Genomic DNA, 25,827 nt, shown 5'->3' with positions numbered 1-25,827 from the left:
ATTACATGCCCTTGTTTATGGCAGTAAAAACATTCCCTCGTCTCTCTAGATTGCAGAGACACCGGCTTCACACGGGAAGGCTGGGACTGAACAGCAGGATTTTTATCTGACCGCGCGGAATATACACGCTCTTGTGCGTAAGCACAAACTCATCCGCAAACACTGCTGCTTGCGACAACGAAACTACTTTCTGTTCGTTTCAGGTATACAACGACACGCGTTCGGGCAAACAATCTTTAAATTCCTCCAACAATATTAATTCTCCTAACGAATTAAAGTCTGCTACCTTACTCGCGTTACACCACTTATCAAAGAGAATGCCTTTCTTGCGCAAACTCAACAAAAGTCTGACTGTTCTGTTTTTATGATTTCTAAATCGCTGTCTGTATGCTTCAGGTACAAGCTCGTAAGCACGGAGAATGGCTGATTTAACTGTCTCATATTGTAGACTCTCCTCTAAGGACAACTTTGAACAAACCTCCTGTGCCTTGCCAACCAATTTGCACTGGAGAAGAAGGGACCAAACATCTTTCGGCCAACAAAATGAGGATGCGATCGTTCGAAAAGTGCTGAAATACGTATCAACCTCAGTCTCCCTAAACGGAGGCACTAACGAAATATGCTTGCTTACGTCAAACATGGGTGAGGATGGATCAACAACTGGAGCAGAAACAGAAGACTGCACAGTAACTCTAGCAGAACTCTTAGAGTCCAACTCGAGCTGTCGCAGCTTCACCTCTTTCTCAGCCTCGATCTCAAGCCTGCATGGATTTGAGCCTCAGGTCCAACTCAGCCTGGCCGCGCCTGAGCCCTTTCCTGTGCCTCATACTGTAAACGGGCCAAGCGGACTTTCAATCGTCCATCCTCCTTGGACCCAGCAGAAGTAGGAGAAAACGGGTAAAAAGGCGGCAAGACAGCCTTGGCCTCTGCGTCCGCCTCAACCTCGGCGTCTGTCTCGCTCTGCCCTTCCTCCAAGGAACAGGCACTAGGCGGTTGCGCGTCAGCACCAAGCGACCCGGTCTCTACAACATCGACGCCAGGCATCACAAAAATCCTCAACTCCGTCAATTTGTCGAATATCATTCTTTTGATATTTTCTTAAAAGCTTGTCTTACCACAGGAATTTTATAATAGTCTGCAATTTTTATTAAATCATCTTTTCTACAACTGTCGAATTGTTTAATGGATGGGTTAGTAATAAATACTTCCAAATCAAATGAGGCCATGCTTACTGCCAGTACCAAACACACACAGAGCGCAACACTACACTACACACTACCGCTTCCAGACCTATCTGAAGGTATCACTTTGCCACAACACAACCTGCACGCACAGCTTCTTAATGTCTTGGGATGGGTTTTAAAGATCCCGGACGAGCCCCAAAAAATGTTCACGACCCACGTGGGTCTAGGGGTACAGGGGTATAACATTTAAAAGATAGACATTAAAAACGTGCGTATAGTGTGTGGGACAAAGACAACCGTGCAAACTAATGTACAAGATAATAATTTTTTTATTTGTGTAGGTGATGATTAAATACACGCGTGCAATGGTGATAGAACAGAAAAAGAAAATGGTATATATACACGTACAATATTTACATTATTTACAGAAACAAAAACCACAAGACGAAGGGAACGGGAAGAAGAGACGAGGGCGGTGCTAAAGTAAAGAAAATAACTCAAAACCGTCTCCAGCTATTTAACTTCCCCTAGACTATCTACCAACACTAATTATTTGAAAATAAAAATGTCTTCAGCGTCCGTGGCCTTCCCTAACTTAACTACGCTCTCTGATCAAAACAAAAGTACATGGGGGTGCACGCGCTTCTAACCTAATGTACTATACAAAGTAGATTCCTACGTGTTGCAATGTAAGTCACGTGACGTTCTTACCTGTCCACTTCTCCCGGCCTCACAACACACAGCGAATGACAACTAACAATATGAGTGGAAAGGGAACGGGAGAACAATACACAGTAACGAACATCAAACAATGCAATATACAATGACAATCAGTATTCGAAAAAGTAGCGAGCAAACGGCAAAACAAAATGGGGGCTTGTGGGTGGTCTGGCGGGCTCTTTTATTTGAGGTGGTTTGGAATGATTGGAGACTGCGGAATGGGTGACGTCAGCGCTGATGATGATTGATGGGTGACGGGAACCAATGACCGGTGACTGAGAGTGTAAAGGGCGGAGAACAGAGAGAGGGGAAGAAAAACACACGACGAAAAAACGCGAACACGTAACACCCCACCCATAAGAACAAACATATAACAATATTGTTTGTTAACAATCACAACACCATCCAAAAACAACTAAACACATCTAGAAAGAGCATCTGCCACTACATTGTCTACTCCTTTCTTGTGGCAAATTTCAAGATTATAATTTTGTATGATCAAAGCCCAGCGCGCATAAGACGCTGATTCTGATTGTACATGCGGGACAGGAAAACTAAAGGATTGTGATCTGTGTAGACAGTAACAGGAACAGAACTGGATCCGATGTAAACTTCGAAAAATTGTAGTGCTAACAGTAACGCAAGAGCTTCTTTTTCGATGGTGGAATAGTTGAGCTGGTGTTTATTAAATTTCCGAGAAAAATAACATCGCCACTTTGGTCTTCTTGGAGAAGTACGGCACCGGCACCTCGGCACTTCGCATCGACTTCCAGTTTAAAGGGAGCGAGGCGTCTGGAGCAGCGAGAACAGGGGTACAGCATAACAACGCTTTGATATTCTCAAATGCCTGCTGGCACTCAGATGACCAAGCGAATTGATTGGTTGGACTAAGTAAATTTGTGAGGAACAGGCCACACTGGAAAAATTCCGACAAAAACTGCGATAGTATCCAGCCATGCCTAAAAATCGGCGTAACTTCGCGTCTGGTGGTAGGAACAGGAAACTCGGCTATGGCGGAAACTTTGGCAGCAACGGGCGAACCTGACCTGACCTTGACCAACTTCTTTACCGAGGTAGGTAACTGTTGCTTGACCAAATTCGCATTTGGCTAAATTTAGGGTGAGTGTAGCTTTGGCAAGTCGTGTAAAGACAGTGGTTAACAACGAAATGTGTTCTGACCATTCAGGCGAGTACACTACCAAATCGTCTAGGTAGGCATTACAATTTGAGACACCTGACAAAACTGTATTCACCAACCTTTGAAATGTAGCTGGTGCATTGCGCAACCCGAAGGCCATAACTTTATATTGCATGAAGTGATCTGGTGTTACAAAGGCAGAAATCTCTGAAGCTCGTGGAGTCAATGGCACCTGCCAGTAACCTTTCAGCAAGTCTAATTTAGTGACAAAACGGGCAGCCCCAAGGTTGTCCACGCAATCTTCCATACGGGAAGAGGAAAGCAATCAGGTACCGTAACAGCATTAACCTTACGATAATCCGTTACAAAAGCGAAGCGTTCCGTCTGGTTTAGGCACAAGAACACACGGAGAACTCCACGGACTACAACTGTGAGTAGCTAGGTCATTTTCAACAAGGTATTTGACTTCCTTCCTCATAACAGCTCGCTTTACCGGGTTAATGCGGTAAGCGTGTTGTTTGATAGGGGAGAAATTATTGACATTTATATCATGTTGTAACACTGAGGTCTGCGTAGGGGTGTCATTAAATAGAGTGGGAAATTTGTGAATTAACTGTATAATGTCACGTTGCTGTAACTCAGACAAGTGAGAGAGAATTGAAGGCAACTTCCCAGCATTTCTGAATTGCTTAGCCGGGCGCACTGTTGAGGAGCATTTACGCAACACAAGGCCATCCTCATCAGCAGCAGATACCAGAGCAGGAGATGTAACCTCGCCAACTACAGCGACTGAAGAAACAACAGGTGTAGCTGCCACCTCATCAGCTTTCACTTGTGGAGACTCTCTATGATGATACGCCTTCAACATGTTTATGTGACACACTCTCGACTGGCGTTTCCTTTCAGGAGTACTGAATTACATAGTCTGTCTCACTCAATTTCTCTTGCACAACGTAAGGACCAGAAAAGCGGGCAGACAAGGCAGACCCTGGGATGGGCAACAACACAAGAACTCAGTCACCAGCTTGAAAAGAAGCGGGACAGCCTTAGAGTCATACCGTCGCTTCATCACGTTCTGCGCAGCTGTAAGCGACTCTTCTGCCAAATCGCAAGCTTTATGTAACCGTTCTCTAAACCGACTATCATAATTGAGCACATTAGTCTTAGGGCTTTTCTCAATTTCCATTATGTTTTCTTTTAACAGTTTGAGTGGTCCTCGAACCGTATGACCCGAAAACAAGCTCAGCAGGACTGAACCAGAGTGACTCCTGCACCGTTTCACGGACTGCAAACAATACCAATGGGACACCTTCATCCCAATCCCTATTCGTGTCTGCACAGTACTTTTTTAACATGGACTTCAGAGTTTGGTGAAACCGTTCAAGTGCGCCTTGACTCTCCGGATGATACGCACTTGATATTCGATGGGTGATGGAAAGTGATTTTAAAACCTGATTAAATATCTTAGACATAAAATTGGTTCCTTGATCAGTCTGTACAATTTTGGTAAAACCAAATGTAGCAAAAAACTTTATCAAGGCTTTGATAATCACAGGAGCAGTAATTTTGCGAAGTGGAATTGCCTCTGGGAATCTTGTAGCAGTGCACATGATTGTTAACAGAAACTGATTCCCTGACTTTGTTTTAGGAAGTGGGCCGACACAGTCAATAATAACATGTTCAAAGGGTTCTCCGAGAACTGGAATAGGAGAAAGCGGGCCGGAGGAACGACCTGATTCGGTTTCCCCACGCTCTGACAAGTGTGGCAAGTTCGGCAAAATTCCACGACATCCTTCTTTAATCCTGGCCAAAAAAAATGTCTAAGAAGTCTATCATATGTTTTTCGTGATACCAAGGTGCCCTGACAACACATGATCGTGCGCTAAACACAAGACATGCTGACGATAAGCAGAAGGAATAACAATCTGATACACGATATTCCAGTCAGCGTCAGTTTCAGTATTGGAGTACCATTTGCGCATTAACAAGCCGTCCTCCACAAAATAAGCAACCTTTTCCTTGCTATCCTTTGGAGAGACAGCAGATTGGAAACATTTCGCCAAAGATCCGTCCTTTTTCTGCGCAGCGATAATTTGTGACCGAGACACAGGTACATTTAGAAAATCACCGTCTAATTTCAAACTTATTGTCTCTGCTTGTCGTTTGCCAAAAGTAACATTCTCTACTTTTTCCACATTTTCAGCAAGCATAGGAGCTAAAAATGATTCTGACAAGTCAACAGAATCGATCATCTTCACGTGACTGGGCGCAAGTCAAAACGCATGCGGGGAAGACATCAGGGTAACTCTTATACAACTCATCCGGGCCAGAAACACTACAAGGATGATCAACAACCTCTAAAGCTGGCATTACTTTACCACCCGCTAAATCATTGCCAAGAATGAACGAAACTCCCTTAATAGGAAGAGAAGGGCGAACAGCGACCGACACAAACCCAGTAACTAGCTCACATTGCAAGTGTATTTGGTGTAAGGGTGCCTTTACGAACCCCATTTCAATTCCTTGCACTAAAATACTCGACCCACAGAATGACTGATCCGACAAAGGTAACGCACTTTCGACCAAAAACGAGTCGCGGCTCCGTATCTCTGAGCATCTGAATTTCCCGTTGATCTTCGGGTTTTCCAGAAAATGAAATTAACCCCTTACACAAGAACGGCTTATAGCTAGGGTCAGCACAATACTCAACAGGCGACACGTTACTAAAACCAGGGACAGAATTTACAAACCCCACACTTTTAGGCGGTGGTTGTTGTTGCTTGCGCTTTAATGTCACACAATCTGCTATTACATGCCCTTGTTTATGGCAGTAAAAACATTCCCTCGTCTCTCTAGATTGCAGAGACACCGGCTTCTTCTGCGGGAAGGCTGGGACTGAACAGCAGGATTTTTATCTGACCGCACGGAAGTATACACGCTCTTGTGCGTAAGCACAAACTCATCCGCAAACACTGCTGCTTGCGATGAATGAAACTACTTTCTGTTCGTTCAGGTATACAACGACACGTTCGGGCAAACAATCTTTAAATTCTCCAACAACATTAATTCTCTTAACGAATTAAAGTCTGCTACCTTACTCGCGTTACACCACTTATCAAAGAGAATGCCTTTCTACGCGCGCAAACTCAACAAAAGTCTGACTGTTCTGTTTTTATGATTTCTAAATCGCTGTCTGTATGCTTCAGGTACAAGCTCGTAAGCACGGAGAATGGCTGATTTAACTGTCTCATATTGTAGACTCTCCTCTAAGGACAACGTTGAACAAACCTCCTGTGCCTTGCCAACCAATTTGCACTGGAGAAGAAGGACCAAACATCTTTCGGCCAACAAAATGAGGATGCGATCGTTGCTCAGCGCTGAAATACGTATCAACCTCAGTCTCCTAAACGGAGGCACTAACGAAATATGCTTGCTTACGTCAAACATGGGTGAGGATGGATCAACAACTGGAGCAGAAACAGAATACTGCACAGTAACTCTAGCAGAACTCTTAGAGTCCAACTCGAGCTGTCGCAGCTTCACCTCTTTCTCAGCCTCGATCTCAAGCCTGCGGATTTCGAGCCTCAGGTCCAACTCAGCCTGGCGCGCCTGAGCCCTTTCCTGTGCCTCATACTGTCAAAAACGGGCCAAGCGGACTTTCAATCGTCCATCCTCCTTGGACCCAGCAGAAGTAGGAGAAAAGCGGGTAAAAAGCGGCAAGACAGCCTTGGCCTCGGCGTCCGCCTCAACCTCGGCGTCTGTCTCGCTCTGCCCTTCCTCCAAGGAACAGGCACTAGGCGGTTGCGGCGTCAGCACCAAGCGACCCGGTCTCTACAACATCGGCGCCAGGCATCACAAAAATCCTCAACTCCGTCAATTTGTCGAATATCATTCTTTTGATATTTTTCTTAAGAGCTTGTCTTACCACAGGAATTTTATAATAGTCTGCAATTTTTATTAAATCATCTTTTCTACAACTGTCGAATTGTTTAATGGATGGGTTAGTAATAAATACTTCCAAATCAAATGAGGCCATGCTTACTGCCAGTACCAAACACACACAGAGAGCGCAACACTACACTACACACTACCGCTTCCAGACCTATCACGAAAGGTATCACTTTGCCACAACACAACCTGCACGCACAGCTTCTTAATGTCTTGGGATGGGTTTTAAAGATCCCGGACGAGCCCCAAAAATGTTACGACCCCACGTAGGTCTAGGGGTACAGGGGTATAACATTTAAAAGATAGACATCAAAAACGTGCGTATAGTGTGTGGGACAAAGACAACCGTGCAAACTAATGTACAAGATAATAATTTTTTATTTGTGTAGGTGATGATTAAATACACGCGCGTGCAATGGTGATAGAACAGAAAAAGAAAATGGTATATATACACGTACAATATTTACATTATTTACAGAAACAAAAAACCACAAGGCGAAGGAGCGGGAGGGAAGAAGAGACGAGGGCGGTGCTAAAGTAAAGAAAATAACTCAAAACCGTCTCCAGCTATTTAACTTCCCCCCTAGACTATCTACCAACACTAATTATTTGAAAATAAAAATGTCTTCAGCGTCCGTGACGCCCTAACTTAACTACGCTCTCTGATCAAAACAAAAGTACATGGGGTGGCACGCTTCTCAACCTAATGTACTATACAAAGTAGATTCCTACTAAGTCACGTGACGTTCTTACCTGTCCACTTCTCCCCGGCCTCACAACACACAACGAATGACAACTAACAATATGAGTGGAAAAGGGAACGGGAGAACAATACACAGTAACGAACATCAAACAATGCAATATACAATGACAATCAGTATTCCGAAAAAAGTAGCGAGCAAACGGCAAAACAAAATGGGGGCTTGTGGGTGGTCTGGCGGGCTCTTTTATTTGAGGTGGTTTGGAATGATTGGAGACTGCGGAATGGGTGGCGTCAGCGCTGATGATGATTGATGGGTGGCGGGAACCAATGACCGGTGACTGAGAGTGTAAAGGGCGGAGAACAGAGAGAGGAAGAAAAACACCTGCGACAAAGCGCGCGAACACACGTAACACCTGGGCACTAGTTGGTCAAGTTGGAACTCTAAGACTATATGCCATATTTCTAGATAGAAGAGCGGCACCACCCCAGGAGGGATGAAGACCATCTCTTTTCAACAGGTCCATCCAGAAACTGGGCACCACTTCGACATCCAGCCATTGAGACCCAGCAGTCTGCTGTAAATCTCATCACCCGGTAGGCAAGGAGGGGACCAGAGCATATTACATTGTCCGACATCGTACTAGCAAATTCACACACAAAATGTTCTTTACTTTTTGCATTTCTTATGTAAATTATTTTTTCATTTCTTATGTTTATGTTTTATTTTTTTCTTTTCAAAAATATTCTTTACTTTTTTTGTAATTATTATTTTTATTTCTTATGTTAATGTCTCTAAAAAGCCACCAATTTGTGACTGGTTATTACAAAAACATTTTTATTATTATTATTATTTTTTTTTATATTCTTTACGTTTTTTGGATTTTTTTATTTATGTTAATTTCACTAAAACGCCACAGATTTGTGACTGATTATTGCAAAAATATTCTTTACTTTTTCAATTATTAATTCTTTTTATTTCGTATGTTAATGTCACTAAAAAGCCACAAACTTGTGACTAGTTAATTTTTTTAAATATTATACATAAATATGCTTTCCTTTTTAAAAATAGTATTATATATTATTTTTTTTCATTTCTTAATGTCACTAAAAAGCCACAAATTTGTGACTAATTATTATAAAAATATTGTTTACTTTTTTGTAATTATTATTTTTTTCATTTCATATGTTAATGTCACTAAAACTTTGTGACTGATTATTTCAAAACTATTCTTTACTTTGTTTGTACTACTACTACTACTACTACTACTATTTTCTCTGGAAGAAAATAAATAAATAAATGAATGAATAAACATCATCACCCTATCTCTAAAGGAGTGCCCAGCCACCCTACGGAGGAAACGAATTTCGGCCGCTTGTATCAGGGATCTCATTCTTTCGGTCATGACCCAAAGATCATGACCATAGCTGAGAGTAACATTGAATATCAACCGGTAAATGACAGACCAGTACAGCGACCGCATTACTGCAGAAGCTGCACCTGTCGATCTCTCGTTCCATCCTCCCCTAACTCCTCCACCTGAGGCAGGAGCTCCCCACCAACCTGACTGAGAACCATTGCTTCAGGCTTAGAGGTGTATCTCCCAATAGTTGGAGATCACCCTCCGGTCCCCCTTCTTAAAAAGAGGAACCACCACCCCGGTCTGCCAGTCCAGAGGCGTGTCAGCCAAGACAGCCCCACAACATCCAGAGACCTGAGGTAGTCTGGGCGGATCTCGTCAAGCTTCTCAACAACCTCAGTGACCTCAGCCAGGGTGATGGTCGAGTGCCCCCCCTGGGAGGATTGAGGAGATCCTCAAAGTATTCCTTCCACCGCCCGACAAATTCCCCAGTCGTGGTTAGCAGGTAGAGACCTGCGCGGGACAGATTTTTCAGTCCCGCTCCGCAAGATTCTGTCCCGCTCCCATAACAATATAGATTTTTTTTTCGCTCCAGCCCGCAATATTCAAGTTTTGTCCCGCTCCTGAACGCATGTAAACATTAAAACTGTGTACACATGACGCTTCAGACCTGAAGTTCCAGAATTGTGGCTGCTGTATGCAGTATTTTGCTGCATTTGTCGCGGCTTTCGCAAAGGAAGGTGCTTTCCATACCGTCACATACTATAGAAAAACATTTCCAAATATCGGATTTCCCTTTGTTTGGCTTTGTAGTTCTGTATGTTCCTTTCTTTAATAATGAACTAATATATGTAGCACTAAGCGCTCCACCTGTGTCATGCTCTTCAGACATTTTGCCTCGGTGTGGTCTATGGTCTTTGTTCCTCGCAAGAACCACGTGAGAATTTACGTTATTTTGAGTTGTTCTTGTTGCTTTTGTGCAGCAGATAAATAATATTTTATTTCTTTTTAACAATTTAATTTTAAGATATTTCCATTTTGCGGGAGTCCATAAATAATTTTATTCTCCCGCAACCCGCACACACGAGGACCTTACCGCCCGCACCAGCGTTCACATATCAAATTTTCGTCCTGCGCGCCGCACTGGGTTGCGCTGGTCTCATGAGACCAGCGGTACTCCCGCGGGATTGCAGGTCTCTATTAGCAGGTTCCCACCAGCACCGTATGCGGTGTTGGCAGGGCACTGATTCCCTTTTTGAGGCGTCGGACGGTTTGCCAGAACCTCTTTGAGGCCGTCCGATGAGTCCTTGTTCATGGCCTTCCGAACTCCTCCCAGACCTGAGACCAGAACCACCGGGCAGTGGTCTGCTTGGCCCATCGTACCTGTCAGCTGCCTCAGGAGTCCCACGAGCCAACCAGGCCCGATAGGACTCCTTATTCAGCTGAGACGGCATCCCTTTCTTCGGTGGGGTTGCCGCCACATGCACCGGAGACTTTACGGCCACAGCTCGGACGGCTGCATTGACCAAAGAGGCAGAGAACATAGTCCACTCGACTCAGCGTCTCCAGCCTCCCTCTGGATCCGGTCAAAGAGTTCTGCCGGAGGCGAGTTGAAGATCTCCCTGACAGGGGTCTCTGCCAAAAGTCACGGTACGTTTGGGCCTGCCAAGTCTGTCTGGCCTCCTCCCAATCCAACTCACCATCAGGTGGTGATCAGTTGACAGCTATGCCCCTCTCTTCACCCATACGTGTCCAAGACATGCGGCCCTAGATCAGATGATACAACCACAAAGTCGATCATCGACCTCCGCCCTAGGGTGTCCTGATGCCACTTGTACTGGTGGACACCCTTATGCTTGAACATGGTGTTTGTTATGGACAGACCATGATTAGCACAGAATTCCAACAACAGAACACCACTCTGGTTTAGATCGGGGGGCCGTTCCCCCCAATCACGGTGAGCGTTGAAGTCCCCAGCAGGACGATAGAGTCCCGGTTGGATCGCTTTCCAGCACCCCTCCCAAGGACTCCAAGAAGGCCAGGTACTCTACACTGCCATTCTGCCCGTGAGGCACAAATGACAGTGAGAGTCCTTCCCCTCGACCCAAAGTCGCAGGGAGGCGACCCTCTCGTCCACCGGGATAAACTCCAACACATGGTGGCTAAGCTGGGGTTATAAGCAAGCCCACACCTGTGTGCCGCCTCTCCTCACGAGAAGTTGGGTTCCAGAGCCCAAGCTGCACGTGGAGGTGAGCCCAACTATCTCTAGCCGTTACCTCTCAACCTCCTGCAAGAACTCAGGCTCCTTTCTCCTCAGAGACGTAACATTCCATGTCCCTAAAACCAGATTCTGTGTCCAGGGGTTGGTGGGCCCACGGGAGGATGGCCCCACGCTGCTGTTTCGGGCTGTGCCCGCCACCAAGCGCGCTTCGCATGCCGGCCTAGCCCCAAGCCTGGCTCCGCACCAGGCGGCGCAACGTTATTTTTGTTGTTCATAAGGGGTGGGGGTGGACCGCTCTTAGTCTGGCTTGTCACCTAGGACCTGTTTGCCTTGGGATACCCTACCAGGAGCATATAGCCCCGGACAACCTAGATCCTAGGGTCATTCAGGCACTCAAACCCCTCCACCACGTTAAGGTGGCGATCCTAGGAGGGGATAATTACTTTTTGTAAATAATTATTCATTTTCTTATGTTAATGTCACTAAAAAGCCACAAATTTGTGACTGATTATTACAAAAATATTTTTTTTCAAAAGTATTTTTACTTTTTTTTTAATTTCTTATGTTGTTTTATTTTTTTTCTTTTCAAAACTTTTCTTTACTTTTTTATAATTTTTTTTTCATTTCTTATGTTAGTCACTAAAAAGCCACCAATTTGTGACTGATTATTACATAATTTTTTTTTCAAAAGTATTTTTACTTTTTTCATTTCTTATGTTGTTTTTTTCTTTAAAAATGTTCTTTACTTTTTGTAATTATTTATTATATCATTTCTTATGTTGTTTTTCTTTTTTTCTTTTAAATTTTTTCTTTACTTTTTATAATTATTTATTTTATCATTTCTTATCTTGTTTTATTTTTTTTTTTTCAAAACTTTTCTTAACTTTTTTTGTAATTATTATTCTTTTTTTCATTTCTTATGTTAATGTCACTAAAAAGCCACCAATTTGTGACTGATTATTACAAAAATATTCTTTTTTTATTATTATTTTCTTTTCAAAAATATGCTTTACTTTTTTTTTTTTTTCTTATGTTAGTCACTAAAACGCCACAAATTTGTGACTGATTATTACAAAAATATATATATTTTTTTTTCAAAAGTATTTTTACTTTTTTTCATTTATGTTGTTGTTTTTTTTTTTTCAAAATTTTTCTTTACTTTTTTTGTAATTATTTTGTTTTCATTTCTTATATTAGTCACTAAAAAGCCACCAATTTGTGACTGATTATTACAAAAATATATTTTTTTTTCAAAAGTAGTTTTACTTTTTTCATTTCTTATTATGTTTTTTTTTATTTTCTTTACTTTTTTTAAATTATTTATTTTATCATTTCTTATGTTGTTTTATTTTTTTCTTTTAAAATTTTTCTTTACTTTTTATAATTATTTATTCTATCATTTCTTATCTTGTTTTATTTTTTTCTTTTCAAAACTTTTCTTTACTTTTTTTTTGTAATTATTATTCTTTTTTTCATTTCTTATGTTAATGTCACTAAAAAGCCACCAATTTGTGACTGATTATTACAAAAATATTCTTTTTTTATTATTATTATTTTCTTTTCAAAAATATGCTTTACTTTTTTTCATTTCTTATGTTAGTCACTAAAATGCCACAAATTTGTGACTGATTATTACAAAAATATATATATATTTTTTCAAAAGTATTATTACTTTTTTTCCATTTCTTATGTTGTTTTATTTTTTTTTTTTTTCAAAACTTTTCTTTGCTTTTTTGTAATTATTTATTTTATCTTTTCTTATCTTGCTTTATTTTTTTTTCTTTTCAAAACTTTTCTTTTTTTTTTTTTCTTTTCAAAACTTTTCTTTATTTTTTTGTAATTATTATTCTTTTTTTTCATTTCTTATGTTAATGTCACTAAAAAGCCACCAATTTGTGACTGATTATTAAAAATATTCTTTTTTTATTATTATTAATTTCTTTTCAAAATATGCTTTACTTTTTTGTCATTTTCTTTTTCATTTCTTATGTTAATGTCACTAAAACGCCACAAATTTGTGACTGATTATTACAATTTTTTTTTTTTTCAAAAGTATTTTTACTTTTTTTGTCCATTTCTTATCTTGCTTTATTTTTTTTTCTTTTTCTTTTCAAACTTTTCTTTATTTTTTTGTAATTATTATTCCTTTTTTCATTTCTTATGTTAATGTCACTAAAAAGCCACCAATTTGTGACTGATTATTAAAAAATATTCTTTTTTTATTATTATTTATTTATTATTATTAATTTCTTTATTATTTTCTAAAAATATGCTTTACTTTTTTGTCATTTTCTTTTTCATTTCTTATGTTAGTCACTAAAACGCCACAATTTGTGACTGATTATTACAATTTTTTTTCAAAAAGTATTTTTACTTTTTTCATTTCTTCTGTTGTTTTATTTTTTTCTTTTCTAAACTTTTCTTTACTTTTTTGTAATTATTTATTTTATCATTTATGTTGTTTTTTCTTTTTTTTTTTTCTTTTCAAAACTTTTCTTTACTTTTTTTTGTAATTATTATTCTTTTACTTTTTTTCATTTCTTATGTTGTTTGATTTTTTTTTTTTTTACTTTTTCAAAACTTTTTCTTTTGACTTTTTTGTAATTATTTTTCTTTTTTTTATTTCTCATGTTAATGTCACTAAAAAGCCACCAATTTGTGACTGATTATTACAAAAAGACTCTTTTTAATTATTATTTTTTTTTTTCAAAAATGTTCTTTACTTTTTTGTAATTATTAATTTTTTCATTTATGTTTTTTTTTCTTTTGAACATTTCTTAACTTTTTTGTAATAATTCATTTTTTCATTTCTTATGTTAAATCACTAAAAAGCCACCAATTTGTGACTGATTATTACAAAAATATTTTTTTTTTATTATTATTTTCAAAAGTATTTTTACTTTTTTTTCATTTCTTGTTATGTTTTTTTTTTTTTTTACTTTTTTAAATTATTTATTTTATCATTTCTTATGTTATTTTATTTTCTTTTCTTTTTAAATTTTTTCTTTACTTTTTATAATTATTTATTTTATCATTTCTTATCTTGTTTTATTTTTTTCTTTTCAAAACTTTTCTTTACTTTTTTTTTTTGTAATTATTATTCTTTTTTTCATTTCTTATGTTAATGTCACTAAAAAGCCACCAATTTGTGACTGATTATTACAAAAATATTCTTTTTTATTATTATTATCTTCTTTTTAAAAATATGCTTTACTTTTTTTTTCATTTCTTATGTTAGTCACTAAAATGCCACAAATTTGTAACTGATTATTACAAAAATATATATATTTTTTTCAAAAGTATTTTTTACTTTTTTTTTCCATTTCTTATGTTGTTTTATTTTTTTCTTTTCAAAACTTTTCTTTGCTTTTTTTGTAATTATTTATTTTATCTTTTCTTATCTTGCTTTATTTTTTTTTCTTTTCAAAACTTTTCTTTATTTTTTTTTTCAAAACTTTTCTTTATTTTTTTTTTTTCAAAACTTTTCTTTATTTTTTGTAATTATTATTCTTTTTTTCATTTCTTATCTTAATGTCACTAAAAAGCCACCAATTTGTGACTAATTATTAAAAAAATATTTTTTTATTATTATTATTTTCTTTTCAAAAATATGCTTTACTTTTTTGTCATTTTCTTTTCATTTCTTATGTTAATGTCACTAAAACGCCACAAATTTGTGACTGAATATTACAATTTTTTTTTTTCAAAAATATTTTTACTTTTTTTCATTTCTTATTTTGTTTGATTTTTTTGCTTTTCAAAACTTTTCTTTACTTTTTTGTCTTTTTTTTCATTTCTTATGTTAGTCACTAAAATGCCACAAATTTGTGACTGATTATTACAAAAATATTTTTTTTTTTTCAAAAGTATTTTTACTTTTTTTCCATTTCTTATATTGTTTTATTTTTTTCTTTTCAAAACTTTTCTTTGCTTTTTGTAATTATTTATTTTATCTTTTCTTATCTTGCTTTATTTTTTTTTCTTTTCAAAACTTTTTTTCTTTTTTTTTGTAATTATTATTCCTTTTTTTCATTTCTTATGTTAATGTCACTAAAAAGCCACCAATTTGTGACTGATTATTAAAAAAATATTCTTCTTTTTATTATTATTATTTTCTTATTATTATTTTCAAAAATATGCTTTACTTTTTTTGTCATTTTCTTTTTCATTTCCTGTTAGTCACTAAAACGCCACAAATTTGTGACTGGTTATTACAATTTTTTTTTTTTTTCAAAAGTATTTTTACTTTTTCAAAACTTTTCTTTTTTCATTTCTTATGTTGTTTTATTTTTTTCTTTTCAAAACTTTTCTTTACTTTTTTGTAATTATTATTCTTTTACTTTTTTTTTCATTTCTTATGTTGTTTGATTTTTTTACTTTTCAAAACTTTTCTTTACTTTTTTTTCTAATTATTTTTACTTTTTTATTTCTGATGTTAATGTCACTAAAAAGCCACCAATTTGTGACTGATTATTACAAAAAGACTCTTTTTTAATTATTATTTTCTTTTCAAAAATGTTCTTTACTTTTTGTAATTATTAATTTTTTCATTTATGTTTTTTTTTTTTTTCTTTTTAAAACATTTCTTAACTTTTTGTAATTATTCATTTTTTCATTTCTTATGTTAATGTCACTAAAAAGCCACCAAGTAGTGACTTACTTTACTTTCTAGAACAGTATTTTTAAAAATGTTATTTTCTTTTTTTTTACATTAATGTTACTTATGAAGCATCAATGTTACATTTATGATTTACCTTTCATTAAGAATTTGTGAAGCACTAAGTAACTATGTTTCCATGCACTTTTCTATGTTTTAGTTTCTACAGACAGCAGCACTCTGAAATATTATAATCTTTTCATTCTTTGTATTTTGCTGTCTGCCTGTGCTCTGATGTGCATGAAAACAGTCTTGCTTTACCTAGACCTCCAGAGTATCATCCAGCGGTGCTCTTCCAGCTGCTGGAGCGTCCAGCCGGTGAGCTGGATTACGGCTCAAACTATGGAAAATAAGGTCATGGTACGCTGGGAAGAGTTCAGAGAGAGCATGGTTAGTATCCTCACATCAAACGTAACAGTAAACGTCATCTGAACAGGAAAACTGAGTGCTCACCAGTGGATAAGGTGGGATCCATCTTGAGGTAGCCATGCTGAATGGCATCAAAGCTTTCAAATGGCAGATATCTGTGCATGATCTCAAAGAGCAGAACTGCCAGTGCCCAGACGTCTGCTTCTGCGGCGTGGAAAACAGAGTGCATGAGGACCTCAGGAGGGTGTATGCCTCTGATCCTGTTAAAAAAAGACACACGGTTTCAGTGCTTCTGCACGCTTCACCATCAACAACACAACGTCACGTGATCATCAGCAGGACTCACCTTGGTATTCGCTGCTGTTAAATCCTCGCTGCGGATCAGACGAGCGCGCAGCGGAAGTCAATGAGATTGAGCTCCAGACTGTGGAGAGTTACCAGGATGTTCCTTGAGCGGATATCACCGTGATAAACTCCATGCTTATGGCAGTGTTTGACGGCATCAAGCACTTGATACATGAACAAGCGTGCTTGTGCTTCACTGATGGGGCCGTTGAACAAGATGTAATCCTCCAAGGTCCTGCAGGGTTCAGGTAATCCATAATGAGAGTGAAGCTTGCTCTCATTCTCCACCCACTGGTGTAGCCGAATGATGTTGGGGCACAAGGGAGCTTCTCCCAGCCGGAGCATCAGAGCCACTTCAGCAAGCACCGGTTTGGGTGACCAGGCTGAGGAGAGAGACAAACACAAGATCTGTTAGTTTGCCGTCTTCTGTTCCAGCTGCATGTCAGCTACAGGTTATAAAACACACTTATTCTGCAGGTTTAGCCAACTTACAATGTCAAGATAGCGGTCCGCTTTGCGCTTGGGAATACACTTCAGAGCGACCTTCACTTTGTCGCTGAATAAATGTGTTCCCTCATAGACCTTGCCAAGTTCCCGAAGCGATCAAATGTCCCACTTCAAACAAAGACACAGTGGATCCTGAAAAGCACACAGAAACAGAAGATGGACTGTAAGTTCCTTTGATTGTCAACAGCAGAGTTGAAGTTAAAAGTTGATGTAATTTCCCAACAACAAAATGATGGCCAGTGAAAATGTTGAGTGGCTAGTAAATTTGGAAAAGTCTATAGCATCAATAAAGAGAAAATAAGACAGAGCAGAAATGACATGTTGCCAAGCGGTAATGGCTCACCTTGGGGCAAATCGATTTCTGGATCAGGAGACACTGTGTCCGGTGTCTTTTCTGACTTGATCGACGGTGACACTGAACCGGACCCGGAACCAGACACTGGAGAGAGCAGAACTGCATCATGGGCCTCAATCTCGGGACATCTTCTTCCTCCTCAGGAGAGGACTGGAGGTCTGCAGAGACCTGGTCCTGCTCCTCCGGCAGAACGAGCTGGGATTGCTCGAGATGCGGCTCTGCTTTAGGAGGCTGGACTCTGTCCTGGTCACAGCAGGGGAAGAGCTGCTTCACAGCCTTACATGCTCTCCGGAAGAAGGCACGGACAGCTTTTTCTCTTCCTTCCTTTCTTAGCTTTTTCTGAAACACATGAAGAGCAAACCATTAGAAACATCCCTGACCACAGATTACTGTGAACTACTAATTAAACATGGAAACAGCACAACAAATGTCATTGTCAAATTATTAAGTCTTATTAAGTCTACTGTGTACATTTAATACATTACTATTGCATACTGTTTTATAATGTACTACAGTGCGGAGATGCAGATAATTGGCACTTTTTGCAATAAGTTGTATAAATAACAGAAAATGGTGTCAATAGAATCCATTGCTATTTGCTCTTAGTGTAAACTGAATCAATAGCTAAGAAAATATGCTATTTTCACTGCAAAATAACCTCTATTGCTATTTACACTTAGTGGAAACAGATGCTGCCACCAATTATTGACAGACAGAAATAACAATAAGTAAAGTAACAATGGCTCACTGTGACTCGGATTCAGAGCAGATGAATCTGGAACAGGCGTTTCTCGATGATCCTGGAGGAACACGGCACATACAGCGGCAGCTCCAGATCGGCGCACACCTGCCCCGCAGACACAGCAGCTCAGGAACAGCAGGATCCACGGCAGCTGACGGACCTGGGACAGGCGTCCCCTCATGATCGCTCCAGATGAGCGTCCGTCTGAGCTGAGAGACTCTCCACTCGGTCCGGCCCGCGGAAGAACCGCCGCTTCACAGCTTTGCACAGCTTCCTGAAGATTTACTCTCGCTTTCTCCTTCTTCCCTTTGATAGCTGTGCCTGGAATGAAGAAGAGAAAACAGAAAATATTAGAAACAAACATCTCTAACCACAGATCAGAAACAGATTACTTTTCGACACATTTCTGACAGTGAACTGATTCAAGCTGAAAATAGTACAGCTCTAATAATGAGACATAGAAAAATCTGCAGTTAAGGTAAAGGCCGGTTTTACCTCTTATCGTGACGTCTTAGTTGTGTTCAGAGTCTACTAACAGCGAATCTTTTAAGTTTAACTGCTTCAAGAACTAGTAAGAAATGTCATGTAGCTTTCCACCTGCTAAACTATTTTATGAATAAATTTGCATTGCTAACAAAAAAGTTTCTGTTCGAGTTTGCTCTGTTTACCCTATTGTTTTTTTTAATATTTATTGGCTCTATGAATTCTGGGGTTTCGTTATTAAACTGTTATAGATAGCCCATAGTATGACAAAAATATCTCTCTGAGCTGTTTGGCTCCTCTGGACGAGCGAGCATACAAGTTCATATTTTGCTGGAAAGCAAAGTCAAAAACTGAGCCAAAGACTGAGCTCAGACCGAGAAAGTAAAATAATAACACTACTTACTGCTGTTGATGTTCATCTCAGCTGCTGGGCTGTTCTCCATCGAATCGTTTAAATCGACACTTTTGAAACTCGAAGGTTTCGAAGCCCAGGCGGCTCGAGCGAGAGGCTTGCCCTCAGTTGTAGACATTTGTGAACAGTGTGAATATTCTGAAAAGACTGTCTGTAAATCGTGAATCTGAATAGTTTAAGTGAGTGGAATCAGTCGCTGCTTCTAACCGCTCACTCAACTAGATACGCGTCTGCCGTTAGAAGCGCTTGGCCGGGTCTTCTATAGCCGCTGCGTTGTGACGTCACATTGGAAGCTCACGTGCTTTTTTAAATTTTTTTCAGAAGCTCACGTGCTTTTTTTTTTTTTTTTTTAGCTCGCCTTTCCACTCTGCCTTATATGGAAGCCCGTTTCGCCACTGAATAAAAAAAAAAAAAAAAGTTATTGCGACTTTTTTTATCTCACAATTCACTTTTTTTTTTCAGAATTGCAGATATAAAGTCAGAATTCTGCCTTTTTTTCTCTTATTTGCGACACTTTCTTTCTGGCAAAGCGCCACGAGATGTGACTCTTACAGGACACGAGGATCCTTACTTTTTTATCATAAACAGAGCTTTTATCATAAACAGAGCACACTACAATTACACTCTTTAAAAAAATTAAACCATTATGTAAAGGTAAATGTATTTTGGTATGGGTTTTTAATGTTAAGTGCACAAGATTAGATGTTTCCAGGAGGGCAAATTTAAAATCTGATGTGTCTAGAAAATACTTAAATGTGTAAAAACATGACATGATTGATGTTTGAAGGAACAAAACCCATTTAACACAAAGCAGGATAGAATTATGTTTAATTAAAAGGGAAATGGAAAATACAGGTTTTTTTAGGAATAAGTGAGCATTCCGATATTTCAATCAATCATTTTTATTTATATAGCGCTTTTAACAACACAGGTTGCATCAAAACACAGTACAGTATAAAGCAGAAGAATACAATGACAGGGATGTATAATGACGAGAGTGAACAATTTCTTATTAAATGCAGAGACGGTCTCTGTAATCAATTCGACGATAATCCCTAGAAGTTAAGTGTCCCCAACAAAGCAAGCCAGAGGAACCATAAACCCCATCCATACAGAATGGAGAAAAAAACCTTGGGAAAAACCAGACTCAGTTGGGGCCCGTTTCTCCTCTGACCGACGCCCAGCACTTAACTTCCAGTTCAATTTTAAACGCAGCTGTGTCAGATAGCGTAAATGACTTAGTGAGTGAGTGAGTGTGTGTGTGTGTGTGTGTGTGTGTGTGTGTGTGTGTTGGTTTTTGTGGTTTACAAGGACTTTTGACCTGAATACGTACCAGCATTACAAGGACATTTGGGTTTATGAGGACAGGGACCATGTCCTTATAATTCCGACAGTGTATATGCCTTTCTCTATGTCCCAGAAGTTCCCTCTCAAATTTTCGCGCTATGTCCTAATATACCACAAAACCATGAAATTTTACTATACACAGTGTATCCTCTGAGCTCGTGAGTGCGCCCCTGCAGTCCGGACGCGGTACTACAACTATGTCTTCGAAAATTTGCATATTTTACGCTTGTGTAAGTTTGGGGCGCTGATTGGCTAATCGCGAAAACAAGATGGCGCCGTGGGGTGGTTACAATTTGCGAAATTTGTAACTTTGAAGAAGTGAGTTGCAGTTTAATAATTGTTTAAATATTATTTTTATCATTTATCGACTGTGTAAGAATATACATTCATAGTGATCCTGCACGTATTCCTTAAAGTTATCATTATAAAGTATATGAGTGACTTGCAAGCTGTAATCATAGCTGTAATGCTATTAATATAACATTAGTCCTAACTGTAAATTTAACACCAAGGCTTATATATGGTTATGTAAATACATATTATTGTTATTAATAGCAATAATAGTAATATCAATACAACCCGTTCACACACGTGCTTCAATCAGAGCGGCGTGACGTTTTGTAACTTCCTGTTTGATCCTGACGGAATCTCTGCACCTAGAGAAGACACCTGTGATGTGAACCTGTTTGAGACGACCATTATATGAAAGGTAAGTTATGCTGCTGTTAAACCGTTTCTCTGAGAGTTTGTAGCTCAGTTTGTGAGTGTTTTGTGGGATCTTTGCGGCTTGTTTTAAGAAGCGGCTCGTTGGTTAGAAGCAGCTAGCGCATGATGCTAACAGCGCTAACGCATTTACACTAACTGTCCGTCTATTAACTGTAGCCGTCTGGCAAGAATTAAAAAATTATTATAATTTTAACTGCTTTTCATTTTTACTGTAACTGTAATAGAACATAGACTGGCCATCATAATAATGTGTTGTCATGACTACAGTCTGTGAAGGGGAGGGGCTTCCACTGAGTACAGTATCCTGACATGCCTGTTGTGTTTAATATTGCTATAGTTAGTAAAATTATCTTTATTTGTTTAGTGCTTTATGGAATAGATTGTCAAATCTTTATTTTTATTAAAGCAGACACATCAAATGATGGCTGAAGTGAAAAAGAAGGAGAAAACTGAAGCCAGTTGATGAGGCCATACAGTTTTCACTACTACAGAAAGACAAATCTGGTCTTGAAGGAAGATTCATCAATGATTTTAAAGGCAAGTTAAATGTTTTGATTGAACCAAGTTAAAGGTATAGTTCACACAAAAAGTGAAGATTTTGTCATCTAGTCACCCTCAATTTTTTTCAAATTTGTGTAAGTTTCTACCATGTGGTGGGCACAAAAAGATATTACTAACCATTTGATGGCTAGTAAGGGAATGACTGTGTGAACTCTAGTGACCTAGTGACTATGCCTAGTGTAATAAAGTTGTCTCAGGTTCATTATATGTTGTTCTCACTGCTGTTGTTGTTTAGGGAGAGGTGTGTTCAGCTGTGCTGACTTTGAGAAAGGAGATTTCCTGCTGGAATATAGAGGGACCTCATAGATAAAGAAGAATGTGAACGGAGGCAAAGGATATATCATGATGCACTTAAAGTTTATATCTTTGAGTTTCAGCTATAATGGAAAGCTTCTCTGGTATGTAAAAGTGGTTGATGTACATATTTTATTGATAATTAAATTATATAATTTAAAAAAATGGTAGTGGACATGTCTGTGGTCTAAGTGCATATTTTGCTAAAATGATCAGTTATGTGTTTTCAAAGCTTAGTGATGACTGTTAAATGATTGCTGATTACAAAGCATATGATGATGACGTTTTCAGTACTGATGTTGTCTGTCATTTGTTTAGCATTGACGCAGCCGGGATGATGGTAAACGATGACCATATGAACCCAAACAGCAGGATGAGAACTATCTCTGCGGATGGAAAACCTCACTCAAAGAGCATCTGTCCTGGTGAAGAGATAACTGCTTCCTGACTGGCCATGGCGATGAACGGTACTGAAACCTCTAGACTGTCAATTCTGATTTATTGTATTATAGTAAAGATTAAATGTCATTTATTACTAGGGCTGAATGATTAGTCAGATGCAATGGTAATATGCATTTTGTCAGTAAAGCTGGTTCTGTGATTGGTTGTTAATCTTCTTCATGTGCTTTCAGATATAGTGCCATTTAATACACAGAGCCATAGATCGCTGACAAGCTACACAATATCACATTCATAATCAAAGCTGATTTGAGATGCACATCACAATACCATGTGATTTATTGTGCAGCCTAGATGTTACCAAGTTAATGTTAGTGACTTCTTAACCATTACATTACAAGCATGTTCATTCCAGTATGTCAGGTTGTGTTTACACCTGTATTATGAGGACCATCGTAAGAACATAGATAAAATGTAACTTCAAGACCATGTTTTTGTGATGTCCTAATAAAACTGGGTCCTCTTAATACAGGTGTAAAAATACACAAAATGTGACACCAAGACCATGTTTACACGTGTATATTATGAGGACCATCGTAAGAACATAGATAAAATGTGACATCAAGACCATGTTCTTTTGTGATGGTCCTCATAACACGAGTGTTAACATACACAACCTGATATACTGGAATGAGCGTGCATGTAATGCAATGCATGAAAAGTCATGAACATTATCCTGGATGACACTTAAATAATGAAATACTGATTTGAAATATTGAAATCTTAAAATATTGTAAAAATTATTTTGTATATAACGGATAAATATCAGCAAGATTATGAAACGTACATATAATTTCTATGCATGTTTTAAATCAGTATTTCATGAACCCATTTATGTCTCAATCAATGTTACAAATGTCTAATTAAATATATGTGTTCTTCTGTACAGAAAATGAAAGCGAGCCAGAAACTGAAAAACCACGAAGAGGGCAAAAAGTGGCATGGTCAAATGTTGAAATTACAGCTGTAATGAAACATTTGAAGTCCCGTAAATAAAGGTAAAGTGGCCACATGAACTGAATGCCAGCAGTGTAAGACTGCTGAAGATCCTGTTTTGGCAAGGCGTAGTGCTCAGAACATACGGGATTTTGTTAGAAATCGAGGAATTAGCCTAAAAAGGAAAATGCAAAGTAAGTAACCTAACAGTACATCCTGTGTCTCTTTGATGCCGTTCTATATGCCGTTTTGTTTTTTTCTTACTGCAAAAGTGCAATGGCAGCAGTTCATAATCTCACTGTAGAAATGTTTAAGTTTAATTGTTTGTCAAAAATGACAATTCTGTCAGTTTCTCTGTCTCTCGTTGATGTTTGTATGACCTTGAAGATAAATCAGTCCATCCTTGGAGAGTTAATCTCATTCAGTGAGGTACATACAACAATGTGGCATGTCTTTCAAAGTATTATTATTTCTCTTTTTAAGTTGGTGGTTTCTTTTAATATTGTTTATTTTATTTATTTATTTATTTTTTTTGGCGTCCCTTGGTTTATAGAGAGACAACTACATTTTTGACTGTTTTTAAAGGGGCAGGATTGTGCCTAAGGTTTTTGTTTATTTGTTGAAGTTATTAAAGTTCTTCTAAACGCATTGGTCCCTCTAATGTTGTATGTTGTGTTGTGTATTGTGTTTAAGATCCGGTACTCTTTAACCACCTCAGTCTTGGTAATGCAGCATAGTGACCCGTGTGTGTGTTGTGTAAGGTCATGTACCAGTAAACACCCTGGTCCCTGTAATCCAGAGAACTGACATGTTTGATGTATTGTAAAGTGAGTGTCCTCATAAATCAGTCAGATCCTGTAAATCACAATTATGAAAGGGCGGGAACATTTTAGGGGGCGGGCAGTCCTTGTGTACCACCAAAATATCAGATTGTCATATTATCCATTTTATTGGTTGTAAAGAAAATCCAAAGTGATATTTGTGTTCTGCAGAGTAAAACAAAATTTTTGATAGTTTTGTATCATCTCTGTAGGACATTGGGAAGGAGGTGTCCTTTAAACCACCATCCAACTGGTTTGGCCTTCAATGTCTTGCTAAACCACAAAAACCAGTGAGTGTGAGTGAGTGTGTGTGAGTGTGAGTGTGTGTGTGAGTGTGTGTGTGTGTGTGTGTGTGTGTGTGTGTGTGTGTGTGTGTGTGTGTGTGTGTGTGTGTGTGTGTGTGTGTGTGTGTGTGTGTGTGCATCAGGATCTGGTGATCGGTCCACAGAGCTCATCTAGGTGTTCTGGTCTCTGATGAACATAATCTCTGGGTGCTGATCCACCATCTAGTCTGGATACAAACTGTGAAACAGATTAAGAAAGAAACAGGACTAATATTAGCGTAGATGCCATTCTTTTATGATGTCACAAGTACATTGTGTTTTAGGAGTAGTGTTCCCGGTTCCAGCGGATTTAAATAATGCAGCCTAAAAATCCTTTAACAGATTTGAATAATAAAAAGTGTGTTGGTGTGCTATGTGTAGGCTAGGTTAAAAAAAGATGTGTCTTTAATCTAGATTTAAACTGGCAGAGTGTGTCTGCTTCCCGAACAGAGTTAGGAGATTGTTCCAGAGATTTTGATATTCTAGGTATTATAAAATGGCCAGAGTTTTGAGAACGCAATGGAAGTGCAGGACTATAATGTGATAAGAGCTCGCTCAAGTATTGAGGAGCTAAACCATTCAGGGCTTTATAGGTAATTAATAAGATTTTAAAATCTATCCAATGTTTGATAAGGAGCCAGTGCAGTGTTGACAGAACCGGGCTAATATGATCATACTTCCTAGTTCTAGTAACGACTCTAGCTGCTGCGTTTTGGACCAGCTGAAGTTTATCAAGCGTGCAGAACAACCAACCAATAAAGCATTACAATAATCTAACCTCGGTCATAAACGCATGAATTAACATTTCTGCATTAGAGGTTGAAAGCATAGGTCGTAATTTGTATGTATTTTTAAGACGGAAAAACACAGTCTTACAGATGCTGGAAACATGGTTGTCGAAGGAAAGATTGCTGTCAAACGGCACACCTAGGTTCCTAACTGATGAAGAACAATTAACAGAGCAGCCATCAAGTGTTAGACAGTGTTCTAGATTATTATATGTGGCGTTTTTAGGTCCAATTATTAGCACCTCCGTTTTTTCAGAATTTAGCATTAAGAAGTTACTCATCATCCAGTTTTTTATATCGACTATGCATTCTGTTAGATTCTCAATTTGGTGTGTATCACCAGGCTGCGCTGAAATATAGAGCTGAGTATCATCAGCAAAGCAGTGAAAGCTAACACTATGTCTCCTGATAATATATCTCCCAGAGGTAA

Source organism: Puntigrus tetrazona, unplaced genomic scaffold, assembly GCF_018831695.1.
Source record: "Puntigrus tetrazona isolate hp1 unplaced genomic scaffold, ASM1883169v1 S000000609, whole genome shotgun sequence".
Lineage (NCBI taxonomy): Eukaryota > Metazoa > Chordata > Actinopteri > Cypriniformes > Cyprinidae > Puntigrus > Puntigrus tetrazona.
The sequence above is the reverse complement of the archived record's forward strand: the minus strand, read 5'-3'. Positions refer to the sequence as shown.